The sequence below is a fragment of the Palaemon carinicauda genome, chromosome 34 (assembly GCF_036898095.1).
Source record: "Palaemon carinicauda isolate YSFRI2023 chromosome 34, ASM3689809v2, whole genome shotgun sequence".
Classification (NCBI taxonomy): Eukaryota; Metazoa; Arthropoda; class Malacostraca; order Decapoda; family Palaemonidae; genus Palaemon; species Palaemon carinicauda.
Window position 1 is genome coordinate 22,029,507 of NC_090758.1, and position 16,006 is coordinate 22,045,512.

At 25.5% G+C, this 16,006-nt stretch overlaps 1 pseudogene; it reads right to left on the reverse strand.

The window, feature by feature from the left end:
* Nucleotides 1-5,261: 5,261 nt before the first annotated feature.
* Nucleotides 5,262-7,129, reverse strand: LOC137626754 (heat shock 70 kDa protein-like; annotated as a pseudogene).
* Between the last annotated feature and the right edge of the window lie 8,877 nt (nucleotides 7,130-16,006).

The following is a 16,006-nucleotide window of genomic DNA, read 5'->3' on the forward strand; positions in this document are numbered from 1 at the left end:
TTACATGCACACGTTAAAAGACCAGACAAAAATGCGTTGTTAGATGATGATAAAATTGATATAAAAAATGTAATGCAACTGGTGTAGTTAATAGTATCATATATTATATAGAACAGATTTGCTCATTTCATGAATCTTTTAGGAAAGAAGAAATCATTAACGATGCTGTCTATTTTTTCTTGCCGTGGATGGATCATCTCCAATCATCAAAAACAGAAAAAAAGAGAAAAAAAGGATGATTATAGTTTGTTGACTTTATCAGAAAAGAATGAACTCCATGAATATATTTTTCATTTATTAAAAGAAAAACTTATTTCTTTATCGTATCCCTATAATTTTTCATTAGATAGTAACTATCATATTGAATATTCTAAAAGAGGAGAAGGGGAAGTGGAGCTAATCAAATTTACTCAGAAATTCTGAGGGAATGAAACAAATGTTATACTTTCATCTGACTCGGATGTAATGGCCATGCTCGTTTTAAGACAAATAAAAAATGTAGCTATAGTAACCCCCACATTAAGTAAAAGTAAAAACAGTGACACATATAGTAGGCCTTTTATATCAAATCTATATAGTTTATTATGTGGCCTTAAATTTGATATTGATCAAATGATATTATATGTTATATTACATTTTATATTTTTTGGTAGTGATTACAATTTTGGTTTTATGATTCACCCATCAGAGAGAAAAAAAAATAATACACGAATTAACTGCTAAATTCCATGCAGAAAACAACGACTTTTCTTCCATGATTGGATCTATTGGAAATTGTTGTCAGATTTTATAAACAAAATACAGATAACAATAATACAGTATCGCAATGAGCTACTCCCCTGAAAAAAAATTATTATTGATTGAAAGTATATGTTCTATATTATATTATGCGTCAATGGACAAATCAAGTATTTTCTTAACAAAATTTTCGCCGTTATTATATACAAAATTCAATATAAAAGAGTTGAGAACTTTAGTTGCTGCTATTGATTTTTTATGAGACTTAAAATGAATCATGTTATCAAAGTTGAAATTTATTTAGAAATTACATCTTTTCCGTATATAATAGTAGTAACTGGAGGGAAAAATGGATGTCCAAGTAATACTGAGGGGGTGTAATAAATAAATTGTTGTAAAAATTTTATATTATGTCCATAACAATAATCATTTTCCTCGGCGAAACATTTCAAGTGTAACATGGCATGAAATATAACTATAGTTATATTTAATACAGTAGGTCCTATTTTATATAAAGTATCATTTAATGCATTTAAACACAAAATATTTACTGTAGTATTGAATAGGGGTCTCTCGGCACCCAAAACAACAAAACGGTGATCTGTATTAATCAATTTATTTTTTTCTGATAAATGGATATTAATTGCTTTATTTTTAATTTGATCTACGATGCTATTTGATGTAGATAATCCTGGAAACAAAGATTTATTTTTCAGTTGTATGTCAATGTTATTATTATTATTATTATTATTATTATTATTATTATTATTATTATTAGTAGTAGTAGTAGTAGTAGTAGTAGTAGTAGTAGTAGTAGTAGTAGTAGTAGTAGTCGTCGAAGAGTTACAAATTCCTATAATTTCTTCTGGAAAATAATATATATAAATTGCATCTTTGTTTATAAATGCGGAGATGTGTTCTTTGTTTTTGGCATCCTTTAATTCCCACGTATTTGGGTATCTATTCCACGACAATATATTACGTTCTTTGTCTGTTAAATCGTGTAAATTAAACAAAGATTTTATTGTAATATCATATTTAGAAAAGTAATTTTCAAAAATAAATTTATTGATATTTCTAAAAAAATCTTCAAATTTCAGTTCTTTACTTTTATTACTAAATGCCATATATGAAAAATATTCAATCCAATTATTATAAATGGCAGTTACATAATCGTGACATTTTTTTTAATCTGAATATATTAACGAAGCAACTGGTGTGGCTTTTATACTATTCATAGGACCTAGTACTCTGAATATTTTATCCATTCTCATTTCAAGAATATCAATTCGAACTCTTAGGTTCTCCGCTCCATTATTAGATATCATTTTCTTTTCTTCGTTTGTTGATCCCACTAAAAGGGTATCAGATATATATTTTTGTGGGTTTATATTTTTTTCGTTTGAAATAATAATTTCGTTTTTGATTGAAGAATATCTTTTTCTTTTTTTTTTTTGGTTTTCTCTTTGGGTCATTTTTTTTAATTATTTTATAAAAAAAAAATTGTCGTTTTTAAATTTTATATAAATATATGTGTATATCATGCACACACACATATATACCTTGTTATATATTCTTTTTCAAATCCTAAGAGCAAATCTTTTTAGATAAGTCACACATTCTAAAAAAAAACATGACTACTAAATCAAAATTAAATTTTGTAAATGATAATAGTAGTAATAGTAGTAGTAGTAGTAGTAGTAGTAGTAGTAGTATTAATGGTGATAATTATATTAACCTTGAATACCAAAATGGAAATTTAAAACAAAACACTAAGTATCTCAATGATGATGATAAAATAGGAGAGGAAAACAACAATAACGGCAACAATTATAATAATAATAATAATAATAATAATAATAATAATAATAATAATAATAATAATCATAATAATAATAATAATAATAATAATAATAATTGTTTTAGAAAATTAAATTGTGATTATAGACAACATATAAAATATAATATAAATGAACTGAATAACTTACATTTTCAAATACGAGAACTGAAAATCAAGATTACTAGTCTAATTGAAAAAATGGATAATATTTGTTCATCTGAAAATAATATTAATAATAATAATGATAATACAATTGATATTTTTTATAATAATCCTTTATTTTTATATAATACACCATCACCATCCTTTTTATCTACCTCATCTTTTTCTTCGTATATCATGCCCATAAATGAAAATTGCGACCTAAAACAAATACATCAAAGATTAATTTATGGCTATTCAGATTATTATAAATTTATCATTGGTAAACGTGGAAAAAAAATTAATAATTTAAGAAAAAAATATAATGTTATTATTGATATACTCGATGAATATTCACCAGAAAATCAAATCATTATAATGGGTCTCTGTAAACTCAACGTACTAAATACCCACATAAAAATTTTGAATACTATTGCATACGCCCTGAATTTTTCTAATTAATAATAAAACCTTTTATGTGTATATATAGTTAATATACTGTACACATTATACAAATAATTTTCTATTTTAAAAAATTCACACTAACTTTCCATTAGATATACTTGTATGAATTTTTTCATATAAATTTCCATATTGTGATATAGATATCGCCGGCTTAATTTTACTAGGTTGAATAATGGTATAATATTGTTTTATACAAATAGGACAAGGAATCAAAAGTGGAAGTATGTGAATAAATGCATATAAATGCTCTGGTAAACAATTAGTTTTAGAATTTTTATTGTTTGCAGCATTTATTGAAAAGGCATGAAAAATATTCCTATATATTGGTCCCCAACTTGCCGGTCCATATAATTCAGGGGGCAACTTTGAATAGTTAGAAAAAACCGTTTGATTAACATAGTGAATTGAATGTGGAGGAATTAATGAAATCTCTTTTATTGTATCATAGCATCCTGTGTTATATAAAGTTTTGGATAATTCTTTGAGTGTGTTCACTTTGTTGAATTCGAGATTTTTTGTGAATAAAATTTGTGGGTAATTATGTTGACTACTTTCATTTTCTAGATACCATTGCAAGAAAAGGTGTTCAATTTCTGTTTTTTTTTTATTTTCTATATCCTGGGGATTGTTGTTGTTATTATTATTCTTCTTAGTCAAGAAAACAATTTCCCGTAACTGTTTTTCAATTTGTTGGGGACTCTTAACCTGAACTTTATAGCTTTCGTTGTTAATTATTGTGTTTACTAAAACCTCTAACATTTCAAAAAATCTTTTAATTTGATTTTTAATTTCTAATAATAATAATAGGTTATCATTGTTTTCATGTGAGTACCATCTTAAAATAGAAAATATAGAATTAATAAAAAATTCGGGAAAACATAAATGGCTGGGTATTCTTTACAAGATTTTAATTTATAGAACATTTTCCAATTAAATAATAACTGAATTTCACCTTGTGATGATATGAAATCAATAGGAAAATTAATTGTTTTGGGGTCCATCTTTTTTTATTATGAAAATTATTTATACTAAAATAGTATCGCTGTTTACTGCATCTACAATGGTTTGTTTTATTTCATTATCAGGATTCATTTTTACAATAGTATTGATAAATGCCTCTCGAAATTTAGAAATAAACATCGTCTTCGTGGTTTGATTAATATATATATATATATATAGACAAATAAACGCGGGTCTAGTCTCGCAAACATGACAACTTCCCCCTTTCCGCCTTTCTTCAAGTAATATACTCTATCAATGTTTCCTACATCAAATTTAAATTGAGTTAGATCATCACCTTCAATAGGATTATATATGTAATCAAACTCAACATTGAAATCAATACCCTTTATAGCATTTTCAAATTCATCTGTATAGGCAATGTGATTGCAGTTGCTTCTATATCTATAATGGATTGCTCTAGGATATGGCTTTAGCGTCATTACCCCAGTGTTATCTAATTTCAGGTTATTATAAACAGTTTGCCTCAGCTCATTTTCAATGTAAATAACTTGAAGCAATAAATTAGGGTCTCTTGCCCAAAAAATATACCCTTTGTTTTCAAGTCCATCATTCCATGTAGCTCCGTGCATATAGAAATACAATACCAACTTCTTATTTTTTAAATCATTCATTCTTCCAACCATTACACACTCATTTACATTTTTATAAAATGGCGATTCTTTGTGGTGTAGATAATATAGTCGATCAGTGGCATATACATTTATATATTTTAAATCAAAAGGGACATCTGCTTTATCGACATCTAAATAATAATGAGAAAATAGATATTGTTGGTGTATCCAGAACGGGAAACTACATTTTAAAAGATCTATTGGGATATTTATTCCTTCTTGGTAACTTTTGAAATTATTAATTTTTTAATAAATAATATGTAATATGTACTGTACAGACCTACAGTACAGCTAATATTACATATAACTGAATAACAGTAACAATAAAATAATTATTTAAAAGTTATTAAAATTTAACAAAATTCCAAAAAGTTAAGATAATATTTTGCGTGGTTATGTTTTTTGTGTAACACTCCTAAATTATGAAAACCCTTCTCGGTTTATCAGTCAACTTCTTCAATGGTTGGGTGGAATTGATTATTATGTAAATTTGATTCATTTCCCCCAAGTATATGTTCATAATCCTTTTTTATTTCTTTTAATTTATTTTCATAATCTTTTTGTTTAGCAGAGGGGGTTTCATCAACCCACTTGAGAGTACTTTCTAATTTTGATTTAAATATATCTGTATTACTACTGTTATTATTTATAATATTATTTTATATTTCTAAGCAATATGATTCTAATTTACATTTAGCTTCTATATCGTTTCTTAATTCCCGGTCTTGAGCAGCATACATTTCAGCCTCTTTGATCATTCGATCTACCTCTTCTTTGTTTAATCTTCCCGAGTCATTAGTTATAGTAATTTTTTCTGATTTGCCGGAAGATTCTTCGGTTGCTGACACATTTAATATCCCATTGGCATCAATATCAAATGTAACCTTAATTTTAGGTATACCCTTGGATGCCTGGGGTATATTATTTAATTGAAACCCCCCCAAATAATTATTATCTTTAGTTTTAGTTCTTTCTCCTTCATATATTTTAATATTAACACATTCTTGGTTATCACTATATGTAGTGAAGTTTTCAAATTTGCTAGTAGGAATTGTCGTGTTCCTTTAAATCAAGGTAGTCATAATATTACCGGCAGTTTCAATACCTAATGAAAGGGGAGTCACATCCAGTAATAATAAATCTTTGATCTTATCAGATTTATCTCCACTGAGAATGGCAGCTTGAATGGCAGCACCATAGGCTACAGCCTCATCTGGATTAATCGACTTATTCAAATTCTTCTTTAAAAAAAGTTTGAAGGAGGTTTTGTATTTTTGGAATACGCGTAGAACCTCCAACCAAAACAATTTCATCGATGTCACTCTTATCGAGCTTAGCATCAATTAACGCCCTTTCAACTGGCACTAGAGTGTTTTTGAATAAACTCCCACACAAATTTTCAAATTTAGCGCGAGTAATGGTAGTATGAAAATCAATTCCCTCATATAACGAATCAATTTCGATTGTCGCTTGTGTAGATGAAGATAAAGTTCATTTAGCAGTTTCACTGGCAGAACAAAGACGCCTTAATGATCTTTTATTATTGCTTAAATCTTTTTTATATTTTTTGTTGAATTTTCGAATGAAATAATCTTATAAAATACTATCAAAATCTTCTCCCCAAGTTGAGTATCTCCTGCTGTTGATATAACTTCAAAAATGCCATCATTACTAATATTCAATATAGATACATCAAAAGTCCACCCACCCAAATCAAATATTAAAACGTTTTGTTCTTTTGTATCATTATTTAATCCATAAGCGATGGCGGCGGCTGTGGGTTCATTAATTATTCGAATAACATCAAGTCCAGCGATGGTCCCAGCATCTTTGGTAGCCTGTCGCTGAGAATCGTTAAAATAAGCCGGAACTGTAATAACAGCTTTATTTATATTTCGTCCCAAATAATTTTCTGCAATTTTTTTCATTTTTTATAATATCATAAAAGATACTTCTTCCGGGGTTAACAACTTTTTCTCTTTTTTATGTTCGACTTGTATTTTCGGTTTATTCTCTTCGTGAATAATTTCATAGGGTAAGATTTTAATTACTCGTTGAACACAATCATCTATATAATTTCTGCCCATTAACCTTTTTACATCAAAAATGGTATTTTTTGGATTCAAAGCACATTGATTTTTTCCGCTTCCCCAATAAGTCTTTCGGTGTCATTGAATGCAACATAAGAAGGAGTGGTTCTATTTCCTTGGTCATTAGCAATAATTTCAACTTTTTCATTTTGAAAAACAGCAACACACGAATAAGTAGTTCCCAGGTCAATACCAATAACCGGAGAATTATGATCCTCCATTACTAAAATATTTAGCTATCAACTATATGTTACTTGGTCGTAAATTAGAAGTCTAATGATGTATTGTAGTTCATATTCTGGGGTTTATATACATATACAGATGTACAGTACAGATACTATTACATATAACTGAATAACAGTAACAATAAAATAATTATTTAAAAGTTATTAAAATTTAACAGAATTCCAAAAAGTTAAGATAATATTTTGCGTGGTTATGCTTTTTGTGTAACACTCTTAAATTATTTTTTGTAATACTATTAATAAATACATTAGTCACCGCAAAAAATCTTTTATATGTCATAGAAAACGATTATTATTTGTTTTAAATATATATTCATGGGCGTTATCAATCTATTTTTTTATTAACCTGCTCATAATTTTTCAAATTCCCGACAATTATTTTTTAATTGAAAAAATGCGTAAATTTCAATAAAATTTCAACAAAATCAATTAATAAAACTTTGGAAAACCAATAAAAAATGTTCATAATATTACCAATGAAGTTCATAACATGCTTTTTTTGTTAATAATATTACCATTTCGGTTAACTTTTTTGTGGTTAACATTTGTATTATCTTTTTTCATAAAATTACATTTTAGTTAATAATATTAACGTTTGGGTTCATAATATTGAATTCTAGTTAATAATGTGACATAGAAAACTATTGAAAAATAAGAAAAAATATTTAAAAAATCAAAATATGTGTATTTTATGATATAAATGTAGTTTTATTGGGTAAAATGGACATTTAACAGGAAAAAAATAAAAAATAGCATTTGTTATGACAAATGAATTTGGTTTTTGTTGAAAAAATAGAAAATATAAATGTTTTTGTTTCATCAAATACTAACTTTTTAATTACAAAAATGAGGGTTTATATGAATAAATTTAAAAAATATTTAGATAATAAGTATTTTTTATATAAAAACTTAGTTTTTATAAGAATAACCCACAAAAAATATTAAAAATTGAAGAAAAATAGCCCCAAAAATTAAAAAAAAAAATTCTTTAGTACAAAAAATAATATTTTTTACAGAAAATTCACAGAAGACACACAAAAAAAAATTAAAATATATGTATTTTTTAATATAAATATAGTTTTATTAGATAAAATGGACATTGAACATGGGGAAAAAATAAAACTAACACCTAATAGGACGAATAAATTAGGTTTTTGTTGAAAAAATAGAAAATATAAATGTTTTTGTTTCATCAAATACTACTTTTTAATTACAAAAATGAGGGTTTATATGAATAAATTTAAAAAAATATTTAGATAAACAAGTATTTTTTATATAAGAACTTAGTTTTTATAAGAATAACTCACAAAAAATATTGAAAAATTGAAGAAAAATAGCCCAAAAAAAATGAAAAAAAAAAAACATTCTTTAGTACAAAAAAAATAATTTTTACAGAAAATTCACAAAAGACACACAAAAATTAAAATATATGTATTTTTTTATATATATAGGTGTATTAGATAAAATGGACATTGAACATGGGGAAAAATGAAAAATAACACCTAATAGGACAAATAAATTAGGTTTTTGTTGAAAAAATAGAAAATATAAATGTTTTTGTTTCATCAAATACTACTTTTTAATTACAAAAATGAGGGTTTATTTGAATAAATTTGAAAAATATTTAGATAAACAAGTATTTGTTATAAAAAAAGGCCTAGTTTTCATAAGAATAACCCACAAAAATATAAAAAATTAAAGAAAAATAATCTAAGAAACAAAAAAAAAAAAACATTCTTTAGTACAAAAAAATAATATTTTTTACAGAAAATTCACAAAAGACACACCAAAAAATTAAAATATATGTATTTTTTAATATAAATGTAGTTTTATTAGATAAAATGGACATTGAACATGGGGAAAAAATAAAAAATAGCACCTAATAGGGCAAAAAAATAGGCTTTTGTTGGAAGAAATAGAAAATATAAATGTTTTTGTTTCATCAAATACTACTTTTTATTTACAAAAATGGGGGTTTATATGATTAGATTTAGAAAATATTTAGATAAACAAGTATTTATTATAAAAAAGGCCTAGTTTTCATAAGAATAACCCACAAAAAAAATAAAAAATTAAAGAAAAATAGTCTAAAAAACAAAACAAAAACATTCTTTAGTACAAAAAATTAATATTTTTTACAGAAAATTCACAAAAGACACACAAAAAAATTTAAATATATGCATTTTTCAATATAAATATAGTTTTATTAGATAAAATGGACACTGAACACGGGGAAAAAAATGAAAAATAACACCTAATAAGACAAAAATATAGTTTTCAGTAACATCTAATATGGCAAAAAAAAGTTTTCATAAGAATAACCCACAAAAATATAAAAAATTGAAGAAAAATAGTCTAAAAAACAAAAACAAAAAAAACATTCTTTAGTACAAAAAAAATAATATTTTTTGTACAGAAAATTCACAAAAGACACAAAAAAATTTAAATATATGTATTTTTTAATATAAATATAGTTTTATTAGATAAAATGGACATTGAACACGGGGAAAAAATAAAAAATAACACCTAATAGGACCCAAAAATTGGGCTTTTCTTAAAAAAGCAGAAAATATGAATATTTTTTTCTCATCAAATAGTACTTTTTAATTACAAAAATGAGGGATTATATGCATAACTTTAATAATATTTAGATAAACAAGTATTTTTTAAGAAAAAAAACCTAGTTTTCATAAGAATAACCCCCAAAAATATAAAAAAAAATTGAAGAAAAATAGCCCAAAAAAATGAAAAAAAAAAATTCTTCAGTACAAAAAATTAATATTTTTTTACAGAAAAACCACAAAAGACACACAAAAAAATTAAAATATATGATTTTTTAATATAAATGTAGTTTTATTAGATAAAATGGACATTGAACATGGGGAAAGAATAAAAAATAGCACCTAATAGGACAAAAAAATTAGGCTTTTGTTGAAAAAAATAGAAAATATAAATGTGTTTGTCTCATCAAATACTACTTTTTAATTACAAAAATGGGGGTTTATATGAATAAATTAAAAAAAAAATATTACATAAACAAGTATTTTTTATAAAAAAAAACCTAGTTTTCATAAGAATAACCCACAAAAAAAATATTTAATACTGGATTAACTAGCACCCTGTAAAATGATTTTCTTATAAAAATAGCAAACATGTTATAATGAACAGTGGAATTTATTAAATTAATGATATAAAGTCTATTTTTTTCTGAAACATCATTTATTTGTTGAATATTGGGTAAAGTAACAATACTTTCTCTGTCAACTTTGTTTGTATATTCGGTTGTATGATATTTAAAATTTTTATTCGTGTTTTTAGAATATTGATAATATATAGTGAAAGTAAGAATTGATGAAAGTAATATGACATTTAATACAATTAAACATATATTGTGGTTTTGTGTAAAAAAAACATTTAGTATTAATTACATCTTTGTTATATACAACATCGTGTTCTGTTGTAGATTTTTTGGATGAATTATCTTCATATGAAAATACTGAACACGTTGTGGATTTATTATAGAAAAACAATTCAATGTTTTCAGATATAACCGAACACCAATTATTATTACAGTTACCATTTATTGTCTTATTCTTTAAATTTGAGTTCGTGTGTAGAATAAGTAAATCATTAAAAGAATTTGTAAAATTACCCGTCTGATTTTCTTTGATGATAACATTATTGGGTCCACATAAAAAACATATACCGTTAGTTATATTACAATTTTCTATGTCCACCAAATCTATAATAGTTAAAAGAATGAAAGTAGGCGATATTGCTTTGGCCAAATAAAACGAATTATTTTCGTTTTTTTTGTAAAGCGAACATAGTATTATACGGCGGAGGATTTTGTAATGGCAACGGAAATAATAATGGCATCAAAAGTGGGTAATAACTATATAATTCATACTCTACAAAATATTTTCCTTTTTTAAAGCATTTACCCATATAGGAAAAGGCATGGCGTTTGTAGGAAGTTTCAATTTATAATGTAGATGGTCGGGGTAGGATAATGGATTCGGCTCTGAACGAGTAATTATTTTCTTGATGGCATTTAAAGTATTGTTCATTTTATAGATTAAATTCAAATCTATATCCAATATAAATGCGCTTTTCATAAATCTTTCCCACTCATTATATAAATCTGGTAAACTATAAACCGACGAGGAAAAATAAGTATAACAAGTAAAATTATTGTAATATAAACAACCTTGAAAAATGTTTCAAAATTGTGAATTATTGGTAATATATAGTTAGTTTTTCATCATTACATTTTTTTTAACATATAAAATATCCATGTATATTTTATTAAAGTTGATTTTATAATATATAAACCGCCTTTCATTTTCATTGATATAATCTCCAAAATATACACGAAACGGGGATATATTATGTTGTGTTTCAAATTCAACTTGTGCTCTACTTGAATTTAAAAAAATAAAAGTAACAATAATAATATAGAATGTTTTCTATACATTGGTCCGTTAGACTGGAAATAATTAGATATGAGAAAATGATATATCATATATATATATAAAGTTTTCCAATCATATATTTATCAATAGATATATTTTAATTTTTTTAAAGTAATTTTAACTAAATTAATAATGATAACGAATATTTTTGTATAAAAATATTTATTTAAAATAAACCATAAAAATATAAATAAACCAACAGACGAGTGGGTTACATAATTACTAAAATGGATACCCTACATAAATGTTTATTTTGCATAAGTCTTTCAATAAAAATAATGTTAGCAATATTTCTCGTTTTGTTTGTTGCTATTTTGATTTATATAGGACTCAAATATATTACCCCAAACACAAATAAACCAACCGGCGGGTGGCTTACAAATTCCTTGGTGTAATTTATGTCTGTCAAGGATTGGTTTATATATATTACTTTGATTATAAGGTGTTAATATTTCTGGGGATAAATTAAATCATCATCATCCGAGTCTTCTTTTTTTTCCTTCATCTTCCTTATTATTGATAGTGGTAGTATTATCCTCAGAAAAATGAGTTTCCCGTGATGTATAATTATCCTTTATGATAAAGTTAGCATTATCACTATCATCATCGACAAATACTTCGTCGTCGTCAGAGTCTTTTTTTATTTCATCATCTTCGTCTTCCTTATTATTGATAGTGGTAGTATTATCCTCAGAAAAATGAGTTTCCCGTGATGTATAATTATCCTTTATGATAAAGTTAGCATTATCACTATCATCGTCGACAAATACTTCGTCGTCGTCAGAGTCTTTTTTATTTCATTATCTTCGTCTTCCTTATTATTGATAGTGGTAGTATTATCCTCAGAAAAATGGGTTTCCTTTATAATAAAGTTAGCATTATCATGATCAAAATCTTTAGTGATGGGGATATTATCATCAGAAAAACTGTTTTTTTGTGGTGCGTGATCATTAAACTCTTACGTTTTCTTTCTTCTCTGTATCATTACTAAAGTCATTATACGTAGCTTCTCCTCCCCGCTTATATGAAATAAAAGTTTTGCTATTTTCTATTATATAATTAGTATTATTGTCGCTGTTATTTTTTTCGTTGTCTCTGCAACAAATTTCTTTATCAAAATATTTTTCCGTTTTTTGGTCATCACTGGAATTTTCATTGATAAATATTTTATCGTCCATCTTATCATCATGAAGTTCCTCCTTTTCTTGAACAATTCCTTCTTCTTCTTCTTCTTCTTCTTTTTTTTTTCTTTGGTATAGTTATCATTACTATTTTGCATGACCGAGTTCAATAAAAAACCATATGTTAACTCAAGGTTATAATTTTCCTTACTAATTTTTGTTTTATTATTCTTAATTTCAAATTGATCATCATTATCATTAATGACATTATTATATCCCATATTGTTATTATTGTTGTTAATTTTTTCTAGATTTTTTATTATTTCCTTATCAGATTATCATTGATTGTAATAATATTAGCATTCTTAGAATTTTCCGAAAGATAATTAACATTATTATCAACTTTCATTTGGGGGTGTCCTGTAAAGATAATATTATTATCCAAGTATTTTTCGCTTAAAAAATCAAGTATCGTAGAATCCTGGTGGTTATCTTTATTAGATATAGCCATTTGCTTAAATAACATATCGGTAATAAAATGAAAACCTATATTGAACAACGAACAAAATACCATATTAATAATCAAATCTTTATTATCTATGGGTGTTAATTCGTCTGTTAAAGTGTTTGTAGATTTCTTATTATTTAATAATTCAGCAAGTTTAGTTAATTTATCCAAATTTTGGTCCCTCAAAACTGATACTTTATGCAACATAGCTTTCATATTGCGGTTTATATGTCCAATTGCTTGAATCATCTGTTGGTATTTTGAGTTTGATATTGGAACATTCTGAACCTTATCAAAAACTTCCCGTAAAGTCTGAAGAACAAATGTTGTTATATTAAAATCATCATCGGCAATATATTTTTTCAGTAAAAGTATTTTCTTTGTGTTGTTGAAAATATCAACATTTGATAAAGAATCTATGTTATTGCAATCAAAAATGCGTTTGTTATATTTTTCAAAGTAGAATTCTCTGTAGATTCATCGTTTAAAATTTTTTTCAATAATTCTTGAAATATGATACGAGTTAGTTTTGCTTCAGATTCAACACCACCTTCTAAACTATTATTGAATAGATTATATTTTTCCATAGTTTATTTTTTAATTTGCTTAGAAAATATGTTATATCTCAATACTTTCCTTTGTCGCCAACAATAATAAATAGAAAAAAAATAAACGATAATATATATACTTGTATTTAAACGTTTAAAATTTTTGCTAATTTATGTTTAAGGTGTGACAAAAAATTATTATAAGTTGTTAATTAAATCTTTATGTAATAATAATAATAAAATTTAAAGAAGAAACCCACAATAACCAGGTATTCAGTATTTTAGTTATCTAACATAAACTTTAATATATATAAATATATATATATATATATATATATATATATATATATATATATATATATATATATATATATATATATATATATATATATATATATATATATATATATATACTTTATATGTGCTATTGTTTTGAAAATAACCAAAATGTCATTAAAATGGCCGTAAACAATTCGAATTATCAGTAGAATACTTTGATATGTGATCATGGATACTGTGTCCTGTACCATCTTTCCGTCGAATATGTCCCAGGTAATCAAAATCAGATTCTTCGCCAAACATATTAATTACATCATCAGACAGTTTATCTTTTAGGGGCATATTATTCACCATTTCTCCTCTAGTATGCATTATAAAATTATCATCATCATCATCCTCATCATCATTTTGACCGTGTGTTATCATTCCCTTGGTCCTCTTTTTAGAACACATACCAGGTGCTTCTAAATATAGAGCATTTTTATTTTTGGTGAATCGGTTGTACAAATTTTGAATATAAACTGCAGAGTTTTTTAGAACTAGGGGCGCTCCATTGCATATATTTGTTAACGTAACAAAACCTAGGTTTTTACGTAAACGATGTTTGGAATAGAATTGTCTATTATTGGTCTTTCCCCATTTTTTACTGAAAAATCTAAAGTATATTGTTTTTTATAATTTTTTGCATTTAATATTAATTGTGGATAAAATTTCCTAGCAACGTCAACCTTTTCATTGAAATCATCATTAAATTCACAGAAGTAATTAACAAATATATCAGCTGAATTTTTCAATTTATTGTGTGTATCATTAAACATATCAGAATGTTTATTTATAAATTCGATATATTTTTCTTTTTCTTTTTCAAAAATTTTACTTTTGTGGTACTTATTACTACTAACTTGTTCATCTACAATTTTCATATTATTATATATATTACCAGTAGCACTTGGTGTTAATTTACCCCTAGGAACATTTCCATTGTGTGTCAAATTTGTATTTGAAGCAGTAGAAATTAATTTATCATTTATATATGATTCATCCATAAGCTTTATGAGAAAATTATATGCAGAACAATCACTGGGTTGATTCAAAGAATTAGAAACCATAATTGCATTACCATGCTTGTTTACAAACAAAATATTCGATGGAGCTAAAAGGCACTGCCCATTAAAGGGAGGAATTTCCATTAAATTTTCTTGGTGTACTTCATTTAAAAAAGCTAAACTTACAATATCATGTAATGTGTGGCACAATAACCTGTTATTAGAAAGAAAGTGTGGCTTTTTGTCTAAATATTTTAAGGTGTTGTTGCTTTTATCCTCATTAATGGTCATTATACTCCTTTCGTGGTTTTTATCTGACTGTCCTTGAATATTCATCATGGTTCGAATGAACGAAATAAGTACGGGATTTGAATCGAATACTCTCATACAAATATCTCTAGGATCTTGAGGATTATCTCCCGGTAAAACATATTTCAGGGGTTTTCCGTTCTGGAAAATATTATCAATATCAAAATTATCATCACTATCAACTGATTTTATATATAAATTATAAGGATTGTTATTATCATCATCATCATTATCATCATCACTACTACTGCTACTATAAGAATTGGTTTTAAATGGTCCAAGATTTATTTTCCTTTTTTGTTTGCGTTTAGAACTACTACTACTACTACTACTGGTATTATCAACATCACTTTCGGCATCAGATTTGTTGTTATATTCATCTAAAAACTTTTTTAATTCTGGTATTATTCCAATATTGTTATTCTCTATTTTACTCTTTTGATTTTGGTGGGTATTTTTTTCTTTTATTTAAATCTCTTATATTAACGTTTTTATCTCTTACATAATATCCACATCCTAATGTATTATTTCTGGCTAAAAACCTTGAAAGAACTTTTCCATTTGATA